At 36.4% G+C, this 13,927-nt stretch overlaps 1 long non-coding RNA gene across 1 annotated transcript in view; it reads left to right on the top strand.

The window, feature by feature from the left end:
* Positions 1-1,008: 1,008 nt before the first annotated feature.
* Positions 1,009-13,927, top strand: part of LOC140636636 (uncharacterized) — a 39,258-nt gene continuing 26,339 nt past the window's right edge. Inside the window, exon 1 of the long non-coding RNA XR_012033862.1 lies at positions 1,009-1,404. This is a non-coding gene — a long non-coding RNA (uncharacterized lncRNA). The remainder of the gene's footprint in view (positions 1,405-13,927) is intronic.

The following is a 13,927-nucleotide window of genomic DNA, read 5'->3' as shown; positions in this document are numbered from 1 at the left end:
TCAAATGGGGGGCCCCCCTCAGTTCCTATCACGCAGTCACCTGTTCCTCTTCTAATAAGGATACCAGATACCTACTCTATAGGAGTAATGCTCTACCCTTATGACTTCATTTAACCTTGATTACTTCCCTAGAGGTCATATCTCAAAATACAGCCACACTGGGAGTTAGGGCTTCCATGTATGAATTTGGGGTGAGCACAAATAACCTTTCCATAGTCCATTTATATTAGCTTTAATAAGTATATTAAGCTGGCTTCCCTTAAAAGCAGAACTTGGGACAAGAACTTAGGAGATTTCCCTGAGATATAAGTACTGAGACAAGAATTTATGAGATGAGCTCAGGAAGCAAGAGTGAGAGTTTGGGGAGAGTGAATCTGAAAATGTTGATGGAAGAGTGCACTACAACGCTACCTTAGGCAAGGTTCTCCTTTCAACCATGATATCTAACTATTATAGAATATTCCAGAATTCTCTATCTGAAATACAGCAGACTAGAACATTTTTATCCACTCTCACCTCCTTCATTTGTTGAAGGATCACTGTGAAGCAGGTAAGAATGCTCTTGTGCACTGCCAAGCAAACCCCCTTCGAACAGAGAAGGCCTTGGCACAGAAAGAAGAAAGACATGCAATCTGAGCTTAGAATGGGATGCTGACAGCCAGCACAAAGTGAAATGGAACTGCCACCTGCATTTCAGCTGATTCCAGAGGTGGGCCAATGGAGCACATGCACCAGAGGCATCTATTTAATGTTTGTCTTTGCTTATATACAAGTGGGCAAAAAGTAAACTGGCCATATTAGCCAGTTAAGGCTAACATGTTAGCTCCAGTTAAGGAGTACTTTTAATGGTCATATTGCCTCTTAAAATTAGAGGAATAGTTTTTATATGGGAAATTGTATTAGTATGAAAAAGGAAAATAGTATGGATATGAATTTCAGTTATCTATTATTATATACTGATTTAAAAAAACACGTATTTTATTATGTTTCTCATGGTTCTGCAGTCCTAGACTATGTTGAATGGTCTTCTGCCCCTTCTGATGTTTGCTAGAGTTTTGTTCTTCTGAGGACTACAGAGCTGCAGTAGTTCAAGATGGCTCTCTCCCTGACTGGCAGTTGACGTTGGCTGTCAACTAGAAGTTTGGAGCTTTTGGCCCGAGCACATATGCACAGCTCCTCCCTGTGGCTTGGGCTTTTCATTACAAGGCATTTGGGTTTCAAGAAATAACCAGAAAGAAAGGAAATTGAAGTTTTCAGACTTTCATAATGCTCGTTTATACTCAAAACTCTTTGAAAGATACTCATTTGCATTGTATCATTCAAGACAATCACTAGACCAGCCTGGATTCAAAGAGAAGACCATAAACTTCACCTCCTGATGGGAGGAGGAGCACGCATGCCCAGGTAAGAATATAATTATTTGCAACCATCTTTTAGCCCTAGCTATCACAATAGGATAACAAGGCCTGTGTATTTTCTTGAGAATTAAAACAATTCTTTTTCAGGGTTCTACTATTTTGTTAATGCTTTGCTAAATCATCTATTCATAGTAGATGTTTTAGAGGAACAAAATCCTCTTCTACACTGATTAAGAGCAAATGGGGAATATCCCAGCAGGATTTTTCAAAGTACAGTATTAGTATCTACATTAGAATCCCCACCATGCTTTTTAAATAATATGGATTCTTAGGCACAACTCACCTAATGAGTCATGGCCTTTAGAGCCATCCAAGAAATCAGCATTTTAAATAATGCACACTTGGTATCTGATAAAAACTGCTACTAGAAAGATACATTCTATGTCTCCCTTTGAGAATAAGAGACAATCACTGGGGAATGACAGCTATTCTGCACCCTGAAATCTTGAATAGACATTTTAGGTAGTATGGAATGAGAAGCATGTATGAAGTTCTATAAACTAGGCAGAGAACAGTGTTTTCCAGGAAGCAAGTCCATCAGTCCAGAGGGTGTTTAGAAGAAATAGGATTATGGTATGACTACATTAATCAATCTAAAGTCTAGAAGAAGACAGATTGTGAAAGATTAGAATATCATACTAAGTAACAAGCTTCATGTTGAAGATAAAGGGTAGTCATTGAAAGGTTTTATTAGGAAGTGTCATATTGAGATGTATGATTTAGAAAGATTATTGTGTCTACAGTTTAGGCAATGGGATAGAGATAGAGATCTGATTAAAGAGAAGGACAGTAAAGAAGATAACTGATAATGGCCTAAACTAAAATAGCAACCCATGTAGGTAAAGGTAATTAAACCATTAGAGTTGTTTACGTAAGAATAGATCACTTTCCTCATAGGAAGATTTGTACTCCCACTAATGGTTCTATGAGGACATCCAACCAATTTTGAAATACAGATGAATACACATAATATTGAACCCATTCATAATCTTTAAAAAACATACTGTCTGTGTTGCCAGATTTTATGGAAAATTGTACAATTAGGTACTCAGACATCAGATACTCTTCTAAAAAGACTTACCTTTTTTTTTTTTCCCCCCTGCTGCATATCCAAAGGAACATCAGCTATCAATGTTCTGGGAAAGATACAAAGCCTATCTTTTCAGTCGATTTTATGGATGGGCAAAACCACACCCCATTTGTTTCACTTTGTTTTTCCTATTCCCTTTATGGAACTTTATGAGGTATAACCATAAAGTAATGGTTTTCTTATGTAGCTCGTAAACTAACTCTGAAGGCAATTCCAAAAGAGATTCAACACAGTTTTGAGCTATGGCAGCACTGTTAAAATAGAGGACAGCCTCCTCGGGTGATTACTCTGAAGAGGGCAGCACTCCTTGGAATGTATTTCTCCAGTATGTTGGCTCTAAAAACACCCTTCTCCCTATCTTGACCCTCATATACCTACTAACTTTTTAAGTCTTCAAACAGATTTTTAAACTAATTTATGGTTATGCTTTATTCTAAAAGAAAAGTGAGAGTTATATTAAGGAACCTGTTTCTTCCCTTTAAGCAAAAGTCAAATAGGTTTCTGTCTGGAGGGCTTTTGACAACCTCTGTATTCCTGATGGACACATAGCAGGCCTGTGGCTCATTTGCACACCCAAGAGAAAAGAATGCAGGGGAAGCATCCACACTGGGCTTAGAAATGCTAAGGGCAAAAAGCAAGATCCGAGCAAATCTTGGAACAGTCTGAGCAACATGAAATATATGCTGACTCCAAATGTGTATTTCCATTCTTAGAAATGAGGCAGTCCTGATCCCTTGAAGAAGAAAGTAAAGGAAATCAGACAACTTTTATTGACTTGCGGAGGGGCTATTCACAAGGGTAGCACACATAAATCTGTGCATGGCTCTAAGCCCTTGCTTCCTGAGTATATACAGACACACCATTGAAATGCTCATTCCTTCTCTTGGTCTAAGAAACCCCGAGCCACTCTCTAAACTTTTATTCTCTCACATACCCAAGAGGTTGCAAACATTACCGACGTCATTATTCTGTCTCCTTCCAAATGCCTTATGGTTCTACTCTCATCAAGGAAGTCCTAACTCCCCACAAAGATAGTGCCTCCCCTAGTAAACAAACTCCAAGTTGCACAAGCAAACTGTGGTATTACAAATTGATATCCAGATTCTTCCCTCAAAGAGTATTGGCCTCAAAAGTAATCAGGTTCCAGTTCTTGTTATTGCAAGCTCCAATGCAAGCTTCTGAATTTTACAATGCAATTCTGGTCTTACAGTATCCCCTGCTTCAGTAGGTGGGAACACAGCATCTGTGCATTGTAAGGGTTTCCTGTTTCTTCTGGAATCTGTGGGTATCCACTAGAACTAATGTTACAACAGTTTTGTGTGCTTAAAAGCATGCCGTCATCCATACCCCTTTTCTACGCTCCTGGGAGAATTGAGCTTAGCACTGGAAAGTTAGTGATAGCAATTATAATGAATTATGTATAGACGACAGAGAAGAGTGCTGTCAAGAAGCAGAATTTTAAAAGCAAAGGTGGGTATTCTTCAATGCATACATACACACTGGATTGAGGTAAGAAAACATCGAAGTATAAATTAATGAAAGATGGCTTCAGACTTGCCAATAAATGAGATTTCTGTTCAAAGCACTCCTTTACTTTTTTATGATAAAATGAGATATGTATATGATAAAATGGAATATTCCATGCTGGGAAGATGTGAGGAAGTGAACTTAAGCAGCACTAATAGTCTGTTTATAATGGAGTAATTTAAATATTGTACCTCTTAAACATACATTCTAATTTTTATGAGTCTATTTTTTAGCATAAAAACTACTTCTTGCCTACTTTGTAAGTTTAAGCTTAGAGTCACAAAGAGCATAAAATATAAACATAACACAGATACATATACCAATACATACTTCCTATTCCCCTCATTTCCCTGATAGTAAATCTAGAGCAGAGTGATAATAAGGAGTACTTTGAAATGCAAACACCACATAAGTGCAAGGCAGATTTTTTTTTTCCTTGAAGGGCTGAGAAGTCATATTAAAAATCAGGAAGCTTATAAGATAAGCAAGGCAGATGATTCCAAGGCGTATTCATAGGACAAACACGCCAGCTTGGGTGTTTTCAAAATAGTCATGCTACTGCTAAAAAAAGGGTGTTTCAATGACACACTTTGTTATCAAAAACTTCATTCAGCTTAGAATTGTGTTCCATGATTGGATTTCTCCCTTCCCATCTGACTTTTGGTGAATAGGCTAAATTTACTCAGAGAGTCTAACACCCTGCAGTGTGGTTCTCCCAAGCAGAGGGCTTCAGCACACTTAGGGAGGCTATTTGGCCAGTGTTAGGGAGCTCAGATTCTGGTGTCAGACTGCTTGAGTTTGAATTTCACTCTGGCACTTTTTAGTCCCTAAGAGACAGGAAAGTTACTTATTTTTCTGTGCCTAAGATTCCTCAAATGAGGCTAAAAATGGATTCTACTTTGTAACACTGTTATAAGGAACAAACAGCTCAATATATGTGAAGGACTTAAAACCGTAACACTTAGGAAGTATTTACATAACCAAGCACACACACACACACACACACATACACATACATGCACATGTATGTTTATGAGCTACTGTGATGCTACTAGTTAGAAGCTTCAGTGTCTACAGAGGTGATTTATATATCTGAAACCTGAGAAGTGGCCTAACAAAGGAATATGTGTTCTTGAGAATACAATAGTTCCTCCTTATTGGTGTTTTAGGGTCAACCACAGTCCGGATGATCCTCCGTTTGATGTATCGTCTATAGATCAATAGTAGCCTAGCTCTGTGTCACAATGCCTGTCTCATTCACTTCATTTTATCTCATCATGTAGGCATTGTAATTATTTCACATCTTCACAAGAAGAAGGGTGAGTACAGTACAAGATATTTTAAGAGAGGGAGACACCACATTCACATAACTTTTATTATTGATGTTCTATTAGGTTTTTTAAAAGATTTTATTTATTTGAGAGATCGAGAGAGAGAAAGAGAGAGAGAGAGAGAGAGAGAGAACACAAGCAGGGTGAGGGGCAAAGGGAGAGGCAAATTCCACTCTGAGCAGGGACCCCCATGCGGGACTCGATCTGTGGACTCCAGGATCATGACTTGAGCAAAAGGCCGATACTTAACTGACTGAAGTACTCAGGCACCCCTATTTTATTAGTTTTTAGTTATTGTGTTAATCTTTTTACCTAATGTATAAATTAAACTTTATCATAAATATACATGTAAATATATGTATATGAAAAAGCATAAATAGGATTTGGTACTATCTGCAGTATTAGGCATCCACTGAGGTTCTTGGATCATATCTTCCATAGGATGAGAGGAGGGGAACTACAGTATCTGGAAAACACAGAATACATCTAACTTAGTACCATTTCCCCCCAGTTTGCTGTAAGTTACTACTATTCTGGTCCAGTGCCAAGAAGAGCCAAACTTTATCATTATCTCAGGCTGAAATTGTTCAAAGTAGCTTTGTTCCCTATGACTTTCTAACCTAGGTATCACTGTACTGAGATAATTGAAAAAGTATAGGCTACATTTCAGATGATGGACAGACTTTTGCCTGCTTATGTGTCACTTTCAGAATCTTTAAGGCATTCAGAGACAAAGATGATATTTTATCAAATGCTGATCATTTTATTGTACTTAAAGGTTTTATGAAAACCAATCTCACTACTTTCTATCACACATTTTTGAATGTTTGACAAATATTTATTGAGGATCAATTAAGAGCCAATCACTAGGAGAGATAACGAAAGTACACAGGTGAAAAATTTGCTCTCCGTCTTCTCTGAAATGTAAATATAGTAATAATATAGTGGAGTGACTCCTGAATACTGTTACTATCTACCTTACAAAACCAAGTCCATGATACCTGAAAAATAAAAGTCTATCCCCACGTTAATTTACATACTGGGATGTATGCAAGTTGAATATTGATCAACTAAATACTTTTTAAACTAGAATGATTCTTAATAATTGACTCTATAAAGAATTGATATTATTCAAAGTATAGTGGTAAGATGAAGTTGTTGAATTTATGTTTAGAGGATTTTTTATTATTTATTCATAGAAGTTAACAATTATCAATTAATTTATATATTCATTAAACTTAAATCTAAGACTAAATTTTAGACTCCTAAAATTTGCTTTCATGTGATGAATAGCAGCTTAATCCTTTTATATTTAGAGATTTGATTTTCAAAAGGCCATGATTACAAACATATCTTCATTCTCTTGCCATATGCAATTCTAGAGTGAAAGAAAATATTTCATCTTGAGATGTTTCTGATTTATTTTAGTTTATATATTATGCACCCTCATATTTAGCCATTTTTAAAATGTCAGTTTTCTATAGGAAATCTTATTTATTTTTTGGAAAAGCTACTATATGCACTTCAAAAAGCTAGTAAATATACTTGTACAAAATAAAAATTATTTAAAAAAAATCAGTACTAAATTTTATTTCCTTCCCTGCTCTCACAGCTCAATGACTCTTTGCAGAGAGGGTCACTGTTGCCAGTTTTTTGTTTATCCTTTTAGAAATTATCTATGAATTTAAACACACACATAACTATTTTATTTAAATTTTTTTTTAATTCATTTATTCATGAGAGACACAGAAAGAGAGGCAGAGATATAGGCAGAGGGAGAAACAGCCTCCCTGTGGGGAGCCCCATGCAAGACTCAATTCCAGGACCCTGGGATCATGACCTGAGCCAAAGGCGATGCTCAACCACTGAGACAACCAGGCACCGTCCCACCCCTCCACCACATAATTATTGAACATAGTTGATAATATATTACATGCATTGTTTTGCACGTTGCTTTTTCACTGTATATAATTTGGAAATCTGTCCATAAGTTAAAGTAAAGTAGAAGTGCCTCATTCATTTAAAAGTTTGCAGTATCACTTTATTTTTTTTTAATTTATTTTTTATTGGTGTTCAATTTACTAACATACAGAATAACCCCCAGTGCCCGTCACCCATTCACTCCCACCCCCCGCCCTCCTCCCCTTCTACCACCCCTAGTTCGTTTCCCAGTTAGCAGTCTTTACGTTCTGTCTCCCTTTCTGATATTTCCCACACATTTCTTCTCCCTTCCCTTATATTCCCTTTCACTATTATTTATATTCCCCAAATGAATGAGAACATATAATGTTTGTCCTTCTCCGACTGACTTACTTCACTCAGCATAATACCCTCCAGTTCCATCCACGTTGAAGCAAATGGTGGGTATTTGTCATTTCTAATAGCTGAGGAATATTCCATTGTATACATAAACCACATCTTCTTTATCCATTCATCTTTCGTTGGACACCGAGGCTCCTTCCACAGTTTGGCTATCGTGGCCATTGCTGCTAGAAACATCGGGGTGCAGGTGTCCCGGTGTTTCATTGCATTTGTATCTTTGGGGTAAATCCCCAACAGTGCAATTGCTGGGTCGTAGGGCAGGTATATTTTTAACTGTTTGAGGAACCTCCACACAGTTTTCCAGAGTGGCTGCACCAGTTCACATTCCCACCAACAGTGTAAGAGGGTTCCCTTTTCTCCGCATCCCCTCCAACATTTGTTGTTTCCTGCCTTGTTAATTTGCCCCATTCTCACTGGTGTGAGGTGGTATCTCATTGTGGTTTTGATTTGTATTTCCCTGATGGCAAGTGATGCAGAGCATTTTCTCATATGCATGTTGGCCATGTCTATGTCTTCCTCTGTGAGATTTCTGTTCATGTCTTTTGCCCATTTCATGATTGGATTGTTTGTTTCTTTGGTGTTGAGTTTAATAAAAGCTGTGGTCATCAAGACAGTGTGGTACTGGCACAAAAACAGACACATAGATCAATGGAACAGAATAGAGAATCCAGAAGTGGACCCTGAACTTTATGGGCAACTAATATTCGATAAAGGAGGAAAGACTATCCATTGGAAGAAAGACAGTCTCTTCAATAAATGGTGCTGGGAAAATTGGACATCCACATGCAGAAGAATGAAACTAGACCACTCTCTTTCACCATACACAAAGATAAACTCAAAATGGATGAAAGATCTAAATGTGAGACAAGATTCCATCAAAATCCTAGAGAAGAACACAGGCAACACCCTTTTTGAACTCGGCCATAGTAACTTCTTGCAAGATACATCCACGAAGGCAAAAGAAACAAAAGCAAAAATGAACTATTGGGACTTCATCAAGATAAGAAGCTTTTGCACAGCAAAGGATACAGTCAACAAAACTCAAAGACAACCTACAGAATGGGAGAAGATGTTTGCAAATGACATATCAGATAAAGGGCAGTATCACTTTAGAATGACCCCTAATAAATTCATGTCCTCTGTGGTCCATTGTGCCTGCATGTAGGCAGAACTTGCTTCCAACCAACAAAATACAGAAAAGTGATGAGAGGCACTGCCTTGATTCAGTTACCTTATGGCAAAAGTGAAGGCATGTCATTTTCCTGATTACTTTTCTTTGTATAAGAGTCTATCTTGGCAGACAGGAACTGGAGCTCCCTTTCTAGCTTTGAAGAGGTAAGCTGTGGTGCCTGTGAGAAGGAAGGCAAATGGTAAGGGCCCGAGCGCAGGCCTAAGTGCAGAGAGAGGTCCCTGCCAACAGATAACAAGAAAAACAAAATCTCAGTCATGCAGCTGCAAAAAAAAAAAAAAAAAAAATTACTTCTGCCTACATTGATCTGCTTGGGGTTAGTTCTTCCCTATCAAGCATCCAGGTAAAAAGATAGCCTGACCAATATTTCATAGCCTAATGAGACCCTGAGTAGAAAATCTGACAAAGCCATGCCTGGACTCTTGACTCACAGAAACTCTGAGAAAATAAATATGCATTTGTTTAAGTCACTGTGTTGACTTAAATTTTTATACAGCAATAGAAAATCAGTACACTTGTTGGATCGTTATATGGATGTGCCATTATTGATCGATTGACTGATTGCTACCTTTTTGAACTCAAGGGCAAGCAGAAAGTTAAATTAACAAAACTCCTTCTTTTGTGCAATGCTAAAACCATTAGTTCAAAGTGCTTTTCCTTTTATTCTTATTTTATCACTTTGTTTTAACCATAATTCTCACTCACATTCTCCTCCCACCAACAGGCAACCATTTAAATGAGTTTGATGTGTATCTCTTTTTGTTAGATTTTTATTTCTGACAATTATGTACATGAATTTGAAGTTTGCCTAGATGTTACTGAGCTATTTTTTCTGTTAGCCAGCATTGTTTTTATGAATGATGCATGTTGCTATATTAGCATCTATTTAATTGTTTCTCATTTAAATAGAATTCCATGATGTGCTTATACCACATTCTTTTGTGTTTCCCCAGTAATGGATATCTAGTGTGTCATGCTTTTCACCGGTACAGAATGTCTTACAGATGAACATTTATGGTTCCATGTGAGAATTTCTCTAGGTATATACCCAGGATTTATAGGGTCTTTTTTATTTATCTAATCTTTATAGAAGGAAGATGGCTGTCATTCTATACGATATACTCTGACCAGCAGTACAAAGAGTTCCTTTTTCCTGTCACAACCCAATTTATGAAACCAGAACAATCTAGGCACAAAATGGGACTCACCATGGTTTTAACTCCCATTTCCTTGACTTCCAGTGAGTTTCAGTAACTCCACATGCTTATTCACCACTTGCACTTATCCATTTTTTAAGTGCCTATCCCTAACATTCGTCTAATTTCTGCTGATTTTCTCTTGATGTACATAGATTATATAAGCATATTGTAGATTTTGGTGGAAGAAAAAGGTAATAGATTTCTTAATTTACTGTAGCTCATACAAAAAAAAACTTAATTAGGTAGAACTATTATAAAGTTCTGAGATTAGCAAATGGTGGTGAAGAATTGATACTTTCAGTTGGCTGATTTTCTTATTCACATTCCCATACCATGTTGCTTTGTTTTTGATAACTATATAGTAATGAATGATAACTGTGTCCTCTTGAAGTTTGTCTTCACTATTGAAAGTCCTCTAATTGCTACTAGATTCAACTATTTTTCACACACACCCTCACAAAAACTATCAGATTTGGTGGGGAGGGAATGGGTTGAATTTGTAGGTTAATCACGTAGAAATTGGCACCTCACAAATATATGAACAAGGTATATGTATCCATTTATTTAGAGCCACTTTAATTTCTATTGGTGGTATGTGTAGTTTTAATCAAGAATTCTTACACATTTCTATTAGATTTGTTCCTAAGTATTTGATATTCTTTTAAATCATGTTTATTTTTGAATTGTTTTTTTTTGGTGAATGTATAGAAATGCAATATATTCTGTATTTTCATGACATGCAATAACCCAGCCAAATTTACTTATTATTGCTAATGGTTTATAAGTTCTTCTGAACTTTCTAAATACATAATCACACCATCTGTGGAAATTGAAATTTACTTTTAAAAATTTCATACCTTCAATTTTTTTGTTGGTTGCACTGCCTAAGTTTGCCAGTAAAATTGTGGATAAAAGTTATTATGGACATCGTTCCTTATTACTGGCTCTGAAGGGAAACATTAAACATCTCTCAGCATTATAGGTAACATTAGCTATTGGTTTTTAGTAGATACCCTATAACAAACTGAGAAGAAAAAATTTCCTTCTACTCTCAGTTTCTTGAGGGTTTTTTTTTTTTAAATCAAAATAAGTGTTTTTTTTTATAATCAAAATAAGTGTTAGGGGCAGCCCAGATGGCTCAGTGATTTAGAGCCGACTTCAGCCCAGGGCCTGATCCTGGAGACCAAGGATTGAGTCCCCACGTCAGGCTCCCTGCATGGAGCCTGCTTCTCCCTCTGCCTGTGTCTCTGCCTCTTTTTCTCTCTGTGTCTCTCATGAGTAAATAAATAAATAAATAAATAAATAAATAAATACTTTAAAAGTGTTAAATTTTATTAAATATATTTTTTGCCTCCGTGGAGATGATTGTTATTCTTTTTTTTATTATGTTGATAGTGTAAACTGTATTGCTTAATTTCGAATGTTATACTAACTTTAAATCCTCGAATAAATCCCATTTACTCAAGATGAATTATTCCTGTTTATATACTGCTGGATTCAATTTGCAAATATTATGTTTGGTACTTGTGTCATGCTCATGAGAGATATTAGTCTGTCAAATTTCTTTGTTGTAATTAGGTTTTAATTTCAAGGTTATGATAATTTCATAAAATTAACTGGGAATTACTTCTTCTTCCTCTACTTTCTGAAATAAGTCATTTGAGATTGCTATAACTTTTCTTTTTCTTCTTTAAATGTTTGAAAGTGTATACCAGTGATACCATATGGGACTGAAGGTTTCTTTGTAGAAAGATTTTTAGCTACAGATTTAAATTCTTTACCAAATATAAGAATATTTCATTTCTTGTGTCAAACTTGGTAATTTGTATTTTCAAGAAATTTGTTCATATTGTTCCTTTATCAAATTTATTAAAGATGTTTATTAATAAAGATGTTTTATTGATTTCTTAATCTCTTACAGGATCTGTGCTCATATCCCTTGTCATATATAATACTAGTTAATACCAGATAGGTGAAAATTCAAGAATTTGTTAAAACATTATTTACTGAATACTTAATGTAGACGCAAGTGCTATTCTAGACACTGAGAATTCAGTAGTCAGAAAATCAGACAAAAATCCTGTTCATATGATGCTATGTTCTAATGAGCTCACATTAAAATCTAAATGTAAATTTGCCCTTTTACATAAATCCAAGATTTCTTATTGTTTGACAATTTCTTGTTTCCTCTCCAGTATGAAAAATGAATTGAGCTAATATTAAAAAGTCCATTTTTTCCCCATCTCATATGATTTACAGTTTGAAACTGGATGTTTGTTTGTTAGACTTTCAAATTTAGTCTGTATTTGTTATGCTCAGTTGCTGTCCAGCTAAAGTCTTCTGTCAGTGTTTGGGTAGTGCCTGTAATTGAAGAGAATCACTTAGAGTGGAGAAGGATTTGGGAGTCCTTCTTTCTCCCTAAAGTTTATTTTGGTGGGGCAGCCCACTGTGGCATAATAGGATGTGTGATGATCAGCTAACAAGTTTGCCTAAATGCTGTGAAAATAGGAATAAAGGCTGCTCTGCAGTCACTAAAGCATGCTTTCTGCCTGACCTGGTGATATCTCAAGAATTCATGATCTGTGTGCTCACATGGGCCAAACATGGGTTTCTGAAGCCATGACACTTGATGTAGGTGATTCATTTCCCAGGCTTCCTTCCCTGGGCTTCAGTTCCAAAGAAAGGCTGTCACATTTACCCTTGGCTGCTATCAGCAGTTTACTCTGTGAAATCTTTTGAGTGTCATTTAATTTGGTAAATTTCATGTGTGTGTCTCTCTCTAATAAACCCTATGTCTTCTGTACTGCATAATGTAAACTTCCAAGAACTTCTTTTTGTTCCTGCCCTAACCTCAGGATTCAGGGTAGAGCTACCCTCACCCTCTCCAGGCAATACTTAAGGATAGCACAAGACCCTATGAAGACACATTTATATTCTCCTGCCATTCAGAGATTTCAAGAAAGAGTGTTCCTGGACCCTAGAAAAACTCCCAAACTTCCGAGAACATTCTTTTTGGCTTTCATCTTTATTGGAAGAAATATTCATCAAAACCCTTCTCCACAATAGGTCAGGGGAAAGAGAAAAATGTTCCTATCTGTATTTAATCTTTGAAAAGTCTTCATTCTCAGAAGGCTTCTTTCACATAGGTTGCTTTGTATATGTGCTATAAGAAAGATAAAATAAGCAAATATATCCTGTTTACTCAAATGATTATGTCCTGCACTAGAATCTAGCTTAATAGAACTTATTTTCATGCAATTTAGTGTGTCTCCTCTTTAAAATGAAGATAGGGCATGAATTACAAGAAAAAGAAAGTGGAACTGAGTTTAATCTCCCAAGTCATTGGTACAAGTAAATACGTTATATACTATTCCATTTCAAAGAGTTAAGAGTTAATATGAGCAGATCATGTTCAAAAAGTAAATCAAAAACAGGGTCAAGGTTCAGGTTAAGAAGCAGAAAGCAGTAAGAAAATGAGGTCATGAGCCAGGGAGTTCTTCAGGAGTCAAATACCTGCTGTTCAGTCTTCAGCATGGGCTAGGGGACAGGTCAACCTGCCTTGGAATAGGAAGTGATCCTTTTAAAACATGAAAGCTATTATTTCCTCAGTGGCTGAAGAATTTCAAAAAATGTCAGCTTGGACCAAATTTGAACATTGGTAAAATGAAAACTACAATATAGACACAACACATAAAAAGGAGAGAAAAACCAGGGCCAGACATAAGTGTGAACTGGGTGGCTGGAGGAATATATCCTGCATATAAAGTTCTCCAAGAAAGTGGAAAGAGTGTGGTACAAAGGAGAAAGGATAGGATCTGGAACAGAAGACATAAAATAAATTCTCAAGCTGA

This window comes from Canis lupus, chromosome 7 (genome assembly GCF_048164855.1).
Source record: "Canis lupus baileyi chromosome 7, mCanLup2.hap1, whole genome shotgun sequence".
Taxonomy (NCBI): domain Eukaryota; kingdom Metazoa; phylum Chordata; class Mammalia; order Carnivora; family Canidae; genus Canis; species Canis lupus.
The sequence above is the reverse complement of the archived record's forward strand: the minus strand, read 5'-3'. Positions and strand labels throughout refer to the sequence as shown.